This window comes from Dermacentor variabilis, chromosome 5 (assembly GCF_050947875.1).
Source record: "Dermacentor variabilis isolate Ectoservices chromosome 5, ASM5094787v1, whole genome shotgun sequence".
Classification (NCBI taxonomy): domain Eukaryota; kingdom Metazoa; phylum Arthropoda; class Arachnida; order Ixodida; family Ixodidae; genus Dermacentor; species Dermacentor variabilis.
Genome location: NC_134572.1, coordinates 89827486 through 89843451, shown reverse-complemented (window position 1 = coordinate 89843451; position 15966 = coordinate 89827486). Strand labels below are relative to the sequence as shown.

Sequence of the window (15966 nt, the reverse complement as noted above, 5' to 3'; positions counted from 1 at the left end):
TATCGCAAAGTACAAAAATAAAATGGATCTTTAGCAAATGCTTTCTAAAATTGGCGTAATAGTTCTGTGGAAACCCGCAAGGTGGAGAGAAGTAATTAATAAAGCGAAAATCAGACGTCCACCCATTGGTAGGAATTGGCACAAAGGAAACCCATACGGGTTCCTCGAAAGGAAAGCCTCGCAGTTGAAGAAAAATTTGTCCTGGTCCGGCACTTGAACCCGGGACCACCACCTTCCCGAGGCAGCCGCTCTACCATCTGAGCTAACCAGGTGTCTAACAGATGGGAAGTCGAATTTGTCAAGAACTCGAAGCAAAGACAACAGCTTGTCGTAATAGTTCTGCAGAAGCCCGTCAAGCGCTTTCCTTTGCTTCGAGTTGTTGACAAACTCGACTTCGCCCTGCCACCTACTAGCCGCCTAGTTGGCTCAGATGGCAGAGCGGCTGCCTCGGAAAGGCGGTGGTTCCAGGTTCGAGTCCCGGACCAGGCCGAATTTTTCTTCAACTGCGAGACTTTTTTTTTTCGAGGAAGCCGTATGGGTTCCCTTTGCAGCAACTGCTACGAACGGGTGTATGTCTGATTTTCCCTTTATTAAGTGCTCTGAGGTTGCTTTCCATTTAATACTTTTTGACAGGACACCACAATGACAAACCAGATAAGTATCGCTACTTTTTCACAGGCACGACCACTTTATTGGTGTGGCATAGGAGTCCCCGTATCCTCAACTTTTTTTTCGTTTCTAACATATAGAGAAGCACTATATATGGATGGTTTGAAAGATTAAATTAGTCTAAATTAAGAACATGTGGAACCAGTTGAATGATCACTAATGAATAATTGCAATAATGAACGGAAAACTCTTTCGACGGAGCTCCTTCGTAGAATCATAATTTTCCAATCACATTTTTTTTTACCTCTCACGGAAACAGCGTTCGAACAGTCCACTTTTTTGCCGAAAGATCCCTCCTTCTTTCACCGCATTTGCATCGTATCTGCTGGAGCACATGTTAAATAATGGTACAGAAACTAGAGACGCCCACTTAGACAAATCTTTCTCACGAAATGTGCTGAGTCTGCTAATATTTAAACGTGGTACCTCCAATAACCAATGCGTTACTCCACAAAGCCATGCCGCAGTGTGCAAGCTGACACTCGAGTCAAGACTTGCTGGTATGAAGCAGCACAGATTATTTCCTATAATTACAAGGATGTTGCCAGAATCACGGTTTAAGCGTAGCAGTTGAAAATCATCCATTGCCATACAAAGAGGAGCACTGTACTCACGTTGTTTGAGAGTGCTGTCGTACATGCATGTCACTCAAAAAGGTTCACAAGATTGCGAAAAGTAGTTTTTTTTTTTTTGAAGTGTAGATGGTATATGCTGAAGGAATAGGCTTAGCTCTTCTTCAATCTGTGCCAGGTGCACAGCATCTCTTTTTTGCACTGGTGAAAAACTTGTAGAAAGGTAGTTCACGTTATTTGTGTGGTTCATTATCTTACCATGAACTTCATAGTAAAGAAGACGATTCTAGCAAGTTTACTGCCACGTACGAGTAATAGTTATTTTAATTTTTCTGGTAATTTTCTTATAAACCTAGGCTAACAATGGTACAATGCGAGTGCAGCTAATGGCTTGAAGGTTTGACATGAACATTTGCATGCTCTCGAAATATTTATCGCCCGAAGAAGATTTTTGGATGGCCTTTTAAGCATGGATAATGTCGCTTGAGTTACTAATTATGTGTAAAAATTCTTTAGTTTCTAGTAAGATACGTAACGGCGAAATTTTATGACCGTTTCCATAGACATACATCTCATATTTTTAGATAATATCAATAAATTTCATTAAGAGACATGAGAGTTGAAGCAAGTATACTGCTTTCCTTTCGTGTGCTATGCATTATACCAACTACCTACAGGACATACTCGACATTCGACAATAGGTTATCGCCTGTACGCAAATAAAAATGCTGATAACACTGGCATCTCTTGAAAATACTTGTCTGCTTTATTTTAGTGCCTTGAAGATTATTTTCAGATCGTGCCACATTACGGTGGGGCAAGGACGTCCGTTTATAATAATAATAATAATAATAATAATAATAATAATAATAATAATAATAATAATAATAATAATAATAATAATAATAATAATAATAATAATAATAATAATAATAATAATAATAATAATAATAATAATAATAATAATAATAATAATAATAATAATAATAATAATAATAATAATAATAAAATTATTATATCTCCTAATAGCAAGCGCAGAGTAATCCTTCGTGGTGATTTTATTACACCTGGAATAGATTGCAACACGCTTAGATCTCATTACAATCATTACATAGAGAACAAATGTAGCCTGTTGGACATTGTGGCCTTCTGTTTCTTTCAACAGCATAACTTTATCGCGAATTGCTGTGGTAACGTCTTAGGCCTTTGTCTGTTGCATGCTCGAAACAGTCAATAAATACATTTGATAAGTGAAATAGGTCATTGGTAGAATGATTGTTAATCATCACAGAAGTACCTGTGGTATCACGTGGTAAAACAGACGACAGTATACTGTCTTGTGTTTTTATTCGTGAGAACAATGTCATCCAACCAGACAGCATTGGTCGCAGCGATATGTCCATAAATGACATTAACGTTACCGAAGAAGATATACTGAACTCAATATTTAAACTTGATAATAAGAATTCTGCTGGGCTCGACGGCATTCCAAACTTGTCTTCAGTATGGTACTCATTATGAACCTGTCGTTTAGATCCAGCAGCTACACGCGGAAGAAATTTTTAGCCGAGTTTGCTTTCAGTCAAACCTGGTGTTTGGCTTTATTGAAACTTATCATGGCTGCCAGATTGTCTGAGTGCCTCTTACACCTTAGCTTATTGACACGCCGTGTTAAGTGTAATATATCTCAGGTCATTGGGGAATGTCTTGTTTTCCTTTTTGTTTTGAAAGGAATGAAACATGAGTATTTTTTTTCTAAACCAAGCATTCTAAATAAATTACCGATGCATTACCATCACAAGTAGAATTTAGTACAATACATTCTTCAAAACGGTCAGACAGAGTGTAATATTGAAACATCAGCGTGGTTAAAATCAGGAAATCTAGAGAAAGCAAAATTTTGTTTACCAATCGATGAGTACAACGAGAACAAGGTAAAAGCGGGAGCTAACGTTTCGACATGTGGACTTGTCTTTTTCAAGGCTTTTTCTAGTGGACTTGTCCTTTTCGACAAGTCCGCTTCTCAAAACGCTGGCTCACGCTTTTAACTCGTTCGCGTTTTACTCATTGTCTCGAATTTCCATCTCCCGCCTTCCCCGTGTTTTCCCTGGTTTAGTAGCAGAGAAATTTAAGGCGAAAAGGGCGGCTTGATTGTCAGAAATTCCCTCAGTGACGTCACTTCTGTAGCCCTTCGCCACAATGTTAGAACGGAAACCAAATCGAGCAGAGCGCAACATCGCATGGTTTTATTGGCAAGCTGGAGAAGGCCGAATAAAAGGGAAATACAAACTAAGGTTAAACTATGCCAATGAATGCCGGGGGCATAAAAATCCCCCATGCAAATGAGGTTACCCGTATGCAGTTGCTGCTTGTTAATATATCGACATAGAGTTTGAACGTGAACTACAGAGGAACTAGGAGGACGGCCGACGCTTATCACGACTTGTGCTTTCTCTAGATAAAGTTTGCACCAGACGGATTCTCTGTCACCTGGTGGTGAAAATCTTCAAAAATTGAGGTCTGACCGAAAAAGCAACGCAACGCCTCCACCTTTAGAGGGACGCCGATCAGTGAGAACCGCAACGTAGCCAAGAGGAGTAAACTCAAAGTCTAGTATGTCATCATGCAGCCTAGTCTCTGTGATATCAATCGCATGATGCGAGTGTGCAGAAATTGTAGATGAAGTCTCGAAACTTGTTAGTTATGCTCCTTGCATTGATGTTGAAAATTAAAAGGTTACAATTGGAATTACAAGGCAGTCAGTGAGAATAAATGGAACGTGGTGGCTCGGAAGGTTTAGCTGTAGGGGATGAATCAATGTTCTGTTAATGAAGGATTTCGGGTCTCTGATAAGGGTATTGGACACACCATGCCATTTGTAACGCATTTTTTCGATAAAAGCACAATCATATCGTAGCTTGACTGCAGAGCCTTCGCTTCTGCAAGGTGATGAAGCATCCCAAATTTGTTTCCTAATTGCACGAACGCTGGCAGAAATATCTTCAAAGATGTAATATTGCGACTCTGTAAGCTTCGAGACGTTTTTCATCACAACAGGTTTTTCCTGAAAATCAAGCCACTAAAGAATAACTTGGCGTGGATAGTCTCTGCACTTTCCGCCAATCCTGTGGAAACGCTCAATCTGCGAGGGCGTAATTTTCAGTGTACCAGAAAATATTTGTGCAACCCTACCTAGCGAAGCATTCTCATTTCCATCAAATTTTTTTGTTCAAGCCAAGTACAAATAATGCTGTTGTGACGGCACCGGTCATCAATGGCGTCATTCTTGGCAACAGAGTAAGCAACATTTCCAGTTACTGTTTTAAGCTCAGAGGGGAGACTATCAGAAACATTGGCATTAGCCTTCTAGCCGGTTGTAGGCGATTGAAAGGCTGATACACAGGTATTTAGCGCATCAAAAGGCGATTTCACGAAATCTTGGAATGACCTAATTTTGGAATTGTCCTCAACTATCGGTTTTTATCGTTCAAGAATCTCAGTAAGCGGGGTGACATTGTCAACATTTTCGGTCGAACATGCCGCAGTAGCGGAATGTTGAGTGGTCATTGTGAAGCCTCGTGAAAGTTCAAAATAACTGTTGCTAGAAACATTACTTTTCGATGAATTGCGGAGCTTTCTTGAGGGGTCAAGTTTTGTGCGACCAGGATTCAGCACCATGTCACCACTCAACAAAGGGCAGCTGATAGAGCACAAGGCATTCAAACATAAATCAGCCGTGTCTTGTTGACAAAGAAGCAGCAGCAATTATCGATTGTCGGATTTCAAGTACCGAAATTTTCGAAATAACATACCTGCACAATGAAGAAACGGTGCTTTAACATCATGTCGTCGCCATTGTCGCTTGGCCCACTGATTAACGAAGCCTCGAGCCCCACTTTTAAGCAACTGAATAGTGAAGTATATGTGCTCCAGATATCGATGGTGCGCGCACAAGTAGCAGGGTTGATTTCCCGAGCATGCGAAAACTATCGCACAAAGGGGCGATAGGGCAGTCGGGCGATACACTGGTGAGGGTGCAAGGTCGATCCAAATAGGTCGCGAAGCTTTGAGCGAAAAGCGGTTCAGTGCAGATTGTCACGGACATCAGCAAGGGGCGTTATGGGAGCAGCGATTGAAGCGCGACTATGTTTGGAGGGAACAAACGTTGGGAAAGAAAAAAGCGTTTTTTAATTCAAGCGAGACAGTTAGATTCATTCAACGAAAATGAAATTCCTGGTCAATTTTATATATTTGTGACGAGTTAAGAAAATACAAGTTTATTTCATTTTATTATTATTAATAAATGCATTTATTTTCGGCGCCCATCGTTACAGGGGACGTTGACGCCACTATCACTCGCAATGCAATGTACATACGTCTTGAAATGAGCAAAAAGGGGCACTCGTAAAGTTCACCTGTTGAAATACGTCCCCCCCTCCCCCCCACACACACAGTTTGTGCTTTCTTGCTTGTCGAAGTTTTTCTGTATTTGGTGACGCGGGTAGCTTCATCGCGTCTTAATCTGTTCAGTCAAAAGTAGTGAGTTACGACCGCCAGATAGTTGTGTAGTTGTTTTCGCGCGACTGCGCCGATCGACGAGCTTGGCGTCCGACGATAGGATCAGCACTGTACACCTAAAGCTTTCTTCGGCCTCAAAGAATGTGTTCTGTGTAGGGTTGCGATTTCGACAGCCGTATTGCTGGCTTTTCCTGCATCGCTTTCCGCGCTGAAAGCTGGAAACGCCCATCAAGTCGAATGGCGGGGCGTTTGAATGTATAGCTCCAAAAGCAGGCCAACAAAACAAATTTCGCGCATGCGAAAACAAAATGACGTCACTTCTGCTTTTAACGGACATGGCGTCACATTATTTTTTCTTGCGCTGGAAGTGTACCCACCACATACAGATCGCGCTAAGCCCCATGAACCACCGATGGACCGCCATGTTTTGAACGTATGGGCTCCTATGGAAGCTTCGCTACCAGGTATATTTACCTTGGAAGGTGTCCTCGCGTTGCTCGTAGAACGATGAATCAGCCAGGAAAGTTCCGAAGATGGCTTCTTCACGTGGCATACAGCCTCGTGAAACAGGCTCGACGACGCATCCAAGAATCTGAACAATGAAGAAAGAGCGCTTTAACTCGGTGCCGCCGCTGTCACTTTGCCCACCCAATCACGTAATTCCGGACATAGACACGCATAGTTGAGTATGGCTGAAGATAAATAAAAGCGATAACTGCACGTTAGGGCAGATATCGCTTTCACCTTCCCCGGCTGCAGATAAAGCGATGAATAAAGCAGTAATAGAGGTAGAGCTAGTTGTATTCGCTACCTACCATCCGTCATTTCATTTTGCCGTTCTCTTGTTTTGGACCGGTGTTCTTGCCCCTCCACTGCCAAAAAAATTGCAGGACGCCTAAGCACTTCTTACGAGTTGTGAATGCAGAAGGAATAACGCCCAATTGAATGCCGCTGAACGGCCCTTCGAATTTTGCGCTGCGAGTAATGTTCCAAAGCGCTACGGGGTGCCTGAGCCAGCTAGCAATAGCAGCCTGCTGTGCCAACGCCACTTGCCTCCGGCGTTCTGTGCGACGAGAGACCGAGGAAGAAGCAGAGGCCCCCAGAGCCGACAGGCGCACGCAGCCAACGTCCCGTAGATAGTACAAGGCATCTGTGCTTCAATCTATCCCGTCATGCTACCTTGCTCGTATGCCACGGAATTTAATAGTGTTGCACCCGTGTAAGTCGCCCTATCATCACGCTGAGCTTGAGAATAGAAATTTCGGTTCAATTAGCATGACGTCATAGGGCACATTGCGGAGGCCTGCTATCTAGAAGACGTCGGCTAAGCCCAGCGGGTGAGAGTGAGAGATACGGACTGTGCGCTGGCTTGCCAAAAGCGATAGTGAAGGGTGATGTGGCGTCACGCAGGTGTCCTCTCCCCTCACGCAATACCTGATGCACTACTGAGAAGGCGCTGGCAGGTGTTCCCTTTCGCCCGCTATGCTCCGTCGAGACACGCTGGTGACGTGGCGTCGCTGCCAATGAGACTTGATGTGCTGTTTGGCAGCTGCAGACTATAGACGCCAGCTTTTCACTCAATGGACCATTTGACGGTTTCACATAAAAAATAAAAAAAAGAGAGCAAAGAAATGAAATACTTATGCCACCTCTGATTATTAACGATTCACCGACTAATCGTTGCTAAGATACTTACTTAAAAGAAAGAGGGCTCTGAGAACTGATTCTTATGGTACTTCAGATGTCACTGGACACGGACGCGAGTCATGGTCGTTAGTGGTTACAGACTGGGAGTGGTTGCTCAGTAAGTACTTTATCTATACAGATATGCTTTAGTGCTTAAAAATTGTCTGAGCAATACGCCTAAGACGAAGCCGAACTACAAGGACTATTCACATTTCAACCTCTTCGCGCACGGGCGTTGGCACAACATGCCTTCACATAGCTAATCACGTGACTGCTTTGCTTTCCTTTGCAGGTGCGTATAGGCTCTTATTTCTTGAATAAAACACACGCTAGGGGAATCGCTGGTATCTCTTCTGCCTTTCTAAGCTTTCTTTCTGACAGTTCTGCTCTTCCATATGTACTTTCGGTCATACTCTGCCGCTTTCAGTAATCAAAATTCGAGACTACGCCTGCCCCTCTTTAATTCATAGTCCCTATCTATGTACCGGCTCTTCGATATCGACAAGGTGAAGACCCTTCAGGCCGGGCTACATTGAAATAGGTAAACGCTCCCTATCGGGACATTGATTGTAGACAAAAACAGGCTAAGCTTCCTTTGCAAGAAATTAAAAAAAAAACATGGACAGTGCATACGATTACGCAAAGAGAAAGGTGATTGATTGGTACCGCATCAGAGGCCAAGGAATCGTTTCACAGCCACGGATCCTCTTCGGACTTCGCAGTCATATTCGCAATGCGAAATTAAAGACGCTGGCATATAGAAAGCCACGAAATAGACAGGATGGATAAAATAAACCTAGCGCCTTCACAGCTGTGAATTCGGACTTTGAAATGGAGAGCGAACCCATACGAAGAGATGCGGGTCCATATATATATATATATATATATATATATATATATATATATATATATATATATATATATATATATATATATATATATATATATATATATATATATATATATATATATTGCTAGGAGCAGTGGAAGCAAGCCTGTGAGCTTGAAGCCCGCGCCTAAGGTTGAAAGGCCAGGGAAATGTGACGGTCTTTGTGAGCCTGAAGAAGTTTTACAAGCGTTCATATGTATTATTATTTACGTGCCCTAATCGAATTTGTTGAGTTTGTGTAATAACTCTTTCTTCGTTCGCATTTATTCCTTCTGTGCTTCGCGGTGATTACATTTCCGACCTCGCATCATACATTATATATTTATATATGCATACCCCTTTGACAGTCATAATGCTAACACAATGAAATGATCTGAAGTGTAGATACCAGTAGGCAAGGCACGTTCATACCTCCTTCAATACAGCAAGATATTGAAAAGCGGTGCAGGTAATGTATCTCCCGCACATTTCAGCGATTGTAGTATTAGTTCCAAATTCCTCAGTTTACATTGTGAGTCAAACAGTGCCGCCGCGCGAGCACGGAAAGTGCGCACCCCCCCCCCCCCTTGCGTAAAATACCATAAATAGAAATACAGCCATTTCGCTCTATCAAGCAATTTCCTATACAACCGCTTTCTATCTTGCTTTTATTCTCTTCGCAGACCGAAACACTGATGCGGGAAAGATGCGGTTGTTGCGAAATGAACCGTATCAGCGAACTATAAACCACAATGCCTGCTGCGTATTGCGATCGCTCGAGCACAAAAAGAAAAGGCAGGGGACCTTCAGTTCCTCAAATATTATTTTTATCCGTTTCCGCACGGAACTTTTACCAGTTTTTGTAGTACCAACATCTTCCTAATACCATCGAAATCTAGGCCAATCTCCCGCAGTGGGTATTTGCCATCGAAAAAGGAAAACCAATCCAATCCAATCCAGTGATTCCTTCGGCTCTAATCTCAGTGCCACTACAGCATTCTCGTACTCTAAAGAACACATCTTTTGTTTACTTGCTTGCTTTTTACTCAAATAATGACGCCCATCCACTACGCTGTAATGGGCAAGAAGTCAGCTGGCACGGACCTGTTGCTTAGGGGAGGGGGATTGGTTAGGTTGTTGAATAATGTAATAATTCTAGGTAAGAATACGCAAAAATTACATATTTATTAGTAGATTGAAATTATCGTGGTAAATTATGCGATATTATGAAAAGAAAAGCTTCGTTTTGGCATGTAGTGACTTAATTTTCATTTCATTTACGCCACTTTCTTCCTGTACGATATAGTTGTGTAATTTTAAATACATTGACGGACTTCAGCACTCTGATGCTCTCGTTGTCTAAGTAGGTTAGATTTGTTTAGAGGAATGGTACAGCTTTATGGAACTATATGTTCAAAGCTGCTCGGTGAAAGGCTTATCCTTTTTTAAGTGTAGCAGAATATTCCGCAGTTTAAATGTATTAAATTAAGACAATCATGATGCATATTGTTTATTTCTCTCGCTTCTTCTGATTGTTTTCACAATGAGGTTACCTTGTGGCAAGAGGAATAAGTTTGGAGAGCTCATGTAAAACCTTTTCTGTTTTTAATATGCCGTAGGAAAACGTCCAAGCACCCACCTGCTTGACCTGTCAGCAGTGTGGCATTTGAGCTTACCCGAATTTTAAGTTTCCTTACAACATTATTGAAACTCAGGCTTTCTGTAAATCAATGTTTAGGTCAAACTTGATGACACCGCCACTATGGTAAATGCTTCTTGCTTCTCAGGTTAGATGAGTCGTTCTGAATGCCCCAGTTCGGTATTAAGCAACTCTGAGGCTGGAACGCCTACTACAAATGATGTCATGTATGAAATGAAGACACCCCCCCCCCTCCCCCGGGAGACATGAGCGAAAGTTTCGTTTTTTTTTTTGCCTTCGTGTAAAATTGGAGTTCCGCTTTATCGTTCACTTGGCAGCTGCGAATCTTGTGAGCTATTATGCTACAAACTATGTGAGGGCGATCATTGCAATGTCGTTGTCGTAATGACACCGTCGAAGCAGTTTTTATTGATTTCACTCACCATTGGACTTTGGGCGCGTCCTCTATTTTGAGTATGTGCCGTGTTCGAGGCTGATCATTCTCGTCATGTGTGCCTTCTCTGTACCGTTGAAGCAGCCTTCACAAATATGACTACGATGAATTTGCATGCCAACATACTTTCATCTAGCCAAGAACAATTCGCATGCGATGCACATATACTGTCATCCTCCGCCGGTACATTTATTGCTTGTTCTGACCTCGGATATGCATCCACAGACGCCAGTGCCCTCACAGTCTGTGGGGAACCCAAAAGCTTGCAGTAACTGCGCGCTGCTTCAGTGACCTGGGCTGGAGCCCAGGGGTGGCAGTTTGGGACCGAGTCTTTATTTTGTCCACCCTATGGCGATGGTTAAGGGAGGAATGACAAGGAGACCTGACAATGACTACAACACCTCGATGGTGGGAACGGGCATGTCAGCGTCAGGGAAAAAATGGATAAGTCCAACGCATTTGGAAGCACTGAACTGTTGTCGCTGTAAAACCAGAGTGATCCTAATGGTTTGGATCTGCTTTTAGAAATTGCCCTGTTTGTAGCCGTGATTGGACCCATTCGTTGTAGTTTCTATTTCAACTGCTGCGCTGCAGAACAATTGATCGGCAAGCTCTTCTCCCCTTGCACTACTTTCTCGCGGTTAGCATTATATATATGGTGCAAAGTGACAAATAATGCTATGAATTCTTTCGTTCATCATGTCATCAGTCACAATTATGTTCTTCTTGAATGAGTGACGGGATGTCTTGAGGAAAAAGCTGCACTTGCGCTGACATATTGAGCTACAAGTCCCATTCCCATGATCACATCAGCAGCGGGGCTTCGCTTTGTCAAGAAGAGCACAACACACATACACACTCACACACGCACTCTCTCACACACACGCACACGCACGCACACGCAGACATTCACTCACTCACTCACACACACACACACACACACACACACACACACACACACACACACACACACACACACACACGCACGCACGCACGCACGCACGCACGTACGCACGCACGCACGCACGCATGCGCGCAGAGGCACACGTACACAAACACACACACACACACACGCACACACATCTAATATTGCAATTCGCTGTTGATTTCTCATTTTCTCTGACACCAGCTGGCAGTGACACATTGGCACTTACACAAGAGGCACTGACAAACATTGAGTCACTGTCAAGAATACAAAGATTTATTTGAACGCGTGGCAACCTGTTTTCTTTCTTTAATGAAGAACCTACAAAACGAATGACGAAGAAACTGAAGTAACCTTTCCTCACTCCACGGGATTCCAATGCCGCTGCGCAAAGAACAATCTTCAATAAGAAATACTTAATTGTCTGAACTCACCAGGAGAGGAGGAGAAGAGGTGGTGTAGGGGGGGATTCAGCAGGCCTTTGGAGGAATTTCCGCTCAGCGCTTTCCAATGAGGCCGTCACATAGCTGTTGTGTCTGGCTGCTGTTTGTGTGACCAGGTTCCAGGGTTCCCTGTATTGCTGCGTAGACGAAAAGAAGCAAATAGCAAGTAGACAAGAGACGAGTTTCAGCTGTTATGGAGGAAACGGTGTCACGTGGTTTGCGGAAGCAGCTGCTTTGATAAGAAATTTCTCGTCATAGCATCATCTAGCGGAGGTTTTCCGTTTCATTCTTGATAGATCATCCTTCAAGAAGCTTTCGTCATGCTGCTTGCAATAAAATTTCTAGTGCAGCAATTTCGTATCCCTGCGCATATGTATTCTGTGGCACCTCTTGTTTATTCATTATTCCATTTAATCTTCCATTAGGAGCTTTGTTGTCAATGGCCAAAAATAACCACATGCACGAGGATTAAGGAGGACAAACCATCTTTTATCGAGATCTACCTGCAACTGGCTTGAGCGAGCCACATACGAATTCATTGCGTAACATGTGTGAGGTTAGGTTCTATGTTCACTTTAAACATGTTGCTTTAGAAGAATTCTCTATAGTGAAAATTTGCAGACGCTGTATTCAGCTTTGTGTCATTTATTTTTGGAGTGCAGACCAAAAATACCCACTAGGCCTCTGAAAAACTTATTTTTCGGAGCAATTTTTCGCTTTCTTGCTTCAATACCAGTGAAAATGTCTACTGGGTATTTTGGCTAATATATCCTGAAGCCTCTGTATCGTTCTTCAGTAACACTCATAAAGCCCTCTGCATTCGCGTTTTTATTTAGCTTCATTGCGAAATGGGGGGGGGGGGGGGGACTGCGAACATCATTTACGTTGATCAACAACCCGTTAAGCACGCTCGTTTATTGTTTAAAGACTCGATCTATTTCAGTTCAATAAGACAAATCCCTTGCTTTGGCATCCACTACACTATGCTTTTCGTTCACCTGTTCTTCCTTCATGGTTAGGAATACGTTTTATGGCAATGCCTACTGTGCCAAAAAGCATTGATAATATTATGCATATCTTTCTTTATCTTAAACTACGCAGGTCTAAATAAAAGCGTTGTATACTTGCAAAACCGTATCATCATTTATATTAGCCGTCGAAATGAAGCTAAGAGAGGAAATGACGAACAGTCAGTTGAGTCGAGTGCCATTCGCTGGTCTCGCTTCAGTCTTCAAAGCCCTCACCTCCGCAGCACTCTTAGCCAATTGCATTATTCAGATATACAGCCCGCAGGCAATATCCGACGGCGCTGGCACAATAAATAACATCCCGCCCACACGGGCTTTATGGACATCGCTTGATTTTCATTCGCTAGAACTGCAGGCTACCTCCTACTTTTTTTGCTCCGTTTTTTTTTCTCTTGTGTGACAGCGCCGCTGGCAACCGGTCTTTCCAATTAGCGTATACATACACCGGTTTGAATGCCTATTATTCCTACCGGTTTTTTTTTTCAGTCAATATGAGGAACTTCTGAATGGAGTGCTAGATTGCGTAAAGGCGAAAAAATAAACGAGAAAAGGATGATACGCCGGTGTGCCGAAAAGTAGCAGTTGCTTAAATAGGGATGAATTGGAGAACGGGATCCCATCTCCAGCATTGGTAGCTATACGGTAAGACGCTTAGGTGGCCTGCAAGAAAAGGACTTCACTTGACACTCCCCGCCTATATTTGTGAGCTACATGGATAGTCAATGCGGGAACAAAGTTGATGGACGGGGCTCAACAAGATGTTTGTTTCGATTATACGTGATTGGAATACACAATCTGGCTGACTGTTTCAGTTAGAATCAAAATACTTCTACTTTATATAGGTTTCGATACGCACCACTAAAACGATAAATGTTTCGCCATGCTCTGGTATCTTGTAGAGTAAAAGTAATGAACGGTTATTATAGACTAATAGGGAGCTATTTCATACATGCAATTGATTTTGTGTACTGTATTACATGGCCATAATCCGCCTCCTCCACCCCACCCCCCTCCCCCTAAAATGAGGAACAAACATTGAGAGTAAATGCCTCCGACAATGCCGAGCCTTTTCGCGCAGACATGATTTCGAAGCTTATCAAATGCCTATTGCTACTATTCAACCCCACGTGAGACTAAGCGATAAACAAATCAAAATGGCGACTGCTTTGTTATTTTTTTTGGTCACGGCTTGTAAGGTCGGACCTGCCTCAACAAAACTCCCATGCACACTTTAAGTGAAGCCGGGGACTGCAAAATGAACACATTGTCCCGGTGCTTTAGTTTGTCATGGCACTCATCAATTCAGTACTTGGCTACGAAGTGAAATCGCGGCTCTGGCGCCGGCATTCACACAAGACTGATATGCAGAAATGCGCGTGCACTTTTTTGCGTGTGAATACGAAAAGATTACTCATGGTCAAAATTAATCCAGAGCCTCCCACTACGGCGTCATCACAATACAAGTGTTACTTTAGGACATCAAATTAATCAATCAGTTACACAATTATACTTTCACGAAGAGCAAACACATGTTTTATGGTGAGTAACACAATACTCCACACTTCAACGTAGCAGGTAGAAAGCCTGGTGGTGGCGATGATGATGATGACACAAGCTTGGGTAGCCTGGAAGACTTTGCCGGTAATCGCTCCACCTGCGCGGCCCTTTCGGTCTCACCAGTCTGTTTCTATAAATCGATCACTCAGACTTCTCGGATAAGTGTGAGTAAAATACGCCACATTTTCTTGAGCACCTATCCGCGATCCTTCCAGGAAAAAAAATGTTCTGCAGGTTCATGGGGTGACCCTTTTCTTCTCATGCTGTGTAGATTCCTGATTCTGTCAGAAGAGGACCACTTGCACGCAAGATGAACTGCACTACATCGTATATTTCTCTTTTTTTTTTTTGCATTGAGAGCAACACGTACGTTTGAGGTCGGCCATGCGGGAAATGTCAGCTCAATATAACGTTGCATCGCCGATTAAGGTATAAGCAAGTATTCGTCCCAGACGAGGACAAATTTTCCTTCAAATGCGAAGCTTTTCTTTCGATGAACCCGTACGGGTTTCTTTTGTATCAATTGCTACGATTCGGTGGATGTCCCATTTTTCGCTTTTATAAGGTATAAGCAAATTGAATATTTGGGATTTCTTGCAGCACAAAGGTGGTTCACAGGTAATGTAGTTTGATCAGTCAGAATTGGAACGCCTTAAACACCATAATCCACCAAAAGATAGAAGCATACAAAGCATCAAACAGACAGGTTGTCCAGTCGTGTTCCTATGCCCATGATTTTGTTCCTCTCTATTGTCTGCGTACCTTTCTGCTGGATTACACTCAATTTGTAAAATTATGAGTGTTGTTGCTCATAACGCGTAACTACATCGCCGGCGTCTGCGAGAGAGAGTTGCTTTATTGTCTTCCACGCGCAGTGCCAAGAAAAAAGGAAACATAAATAATTGACCAAAACAAAGGAGAAGGAACTAAATTGAAGGTATAATGCAATAAAGAAGAGAAATTTAGGATAATATACGTAAGTTTTGCGGTGGCACGTCCACTGCGCTCCTAAATTTATGTAGCACTTTATTTGCATTTGTTTCACGCATTCCAGATTCGGGCTACACTCGCACGTAACTGCTTGAGTAAAACTCAAAATTTAGGCAAGCTTAGTTCTTGTGTTAGGCTTACCTCTCAGCTGAATGCACAACCGAAGCAAGAAGCGACTTGCTCATTTTATATAGCCATCGTTTTGGAGCATACAAGTTAACATGAAAATTCAAACAAAGCTAAACAAATGCAAGACCTGCCATTTCGACATTCATCCTAGCAAGTAGAAATAACTTAACAGTACAAAAGGCGGCAAAAAAGAACAAACACGCAGTTTATGCTCAAATCAGCTAGATGTACAAACTGGCCATAAACAAGATTTCTCTTTCTAAAATAACTAGCTCCATGGTCCATGATGATGGCAAAGACAATCGGGAATGAAGCTAGCTGCCAGATTGGAATGCCTAATGAAGGCGGCTGCGGGGCCCATCAACTTTCGTTTTGTTTCTTTGAGCTCATGTTTCTTTGCACCGCCTTCCTTTTCCTTATTCTAGTTATTTTGTTTGCCTGCTTGCTGGATTTAAAGACTGCGTTTGACTGGAGCCATATTTGCCACC

General features: G+C 42.7%; 1 long non-coding RNA gene across 1 annotated transcript in view; it reads right to left on the bottom strand.

Moving 5' to 3' along the window:
• The window catches only part of LOC142581922 (uncharacterized), a 58291-nt gene extending 46388 nt beyond the window's left edge, over positions 1-11903 (bottom strand). Inside the window, exons 1-2 of the long non-coding RNA XR_012828322.1 lie at positions 11766-11903; positions 6234-6351 (exon numbers count right to left, since the gene is read on the bottom strand). This is a non-coding gene — a long non-coding RNA (uncharacterized LOC142581922). The remainder of the gene's footprint in view (positions 1-6233; positions 6352-11765) is intronic.
• Between the last annotated feature and the right edge of the window lie 4063 nt (positions 11904-15966).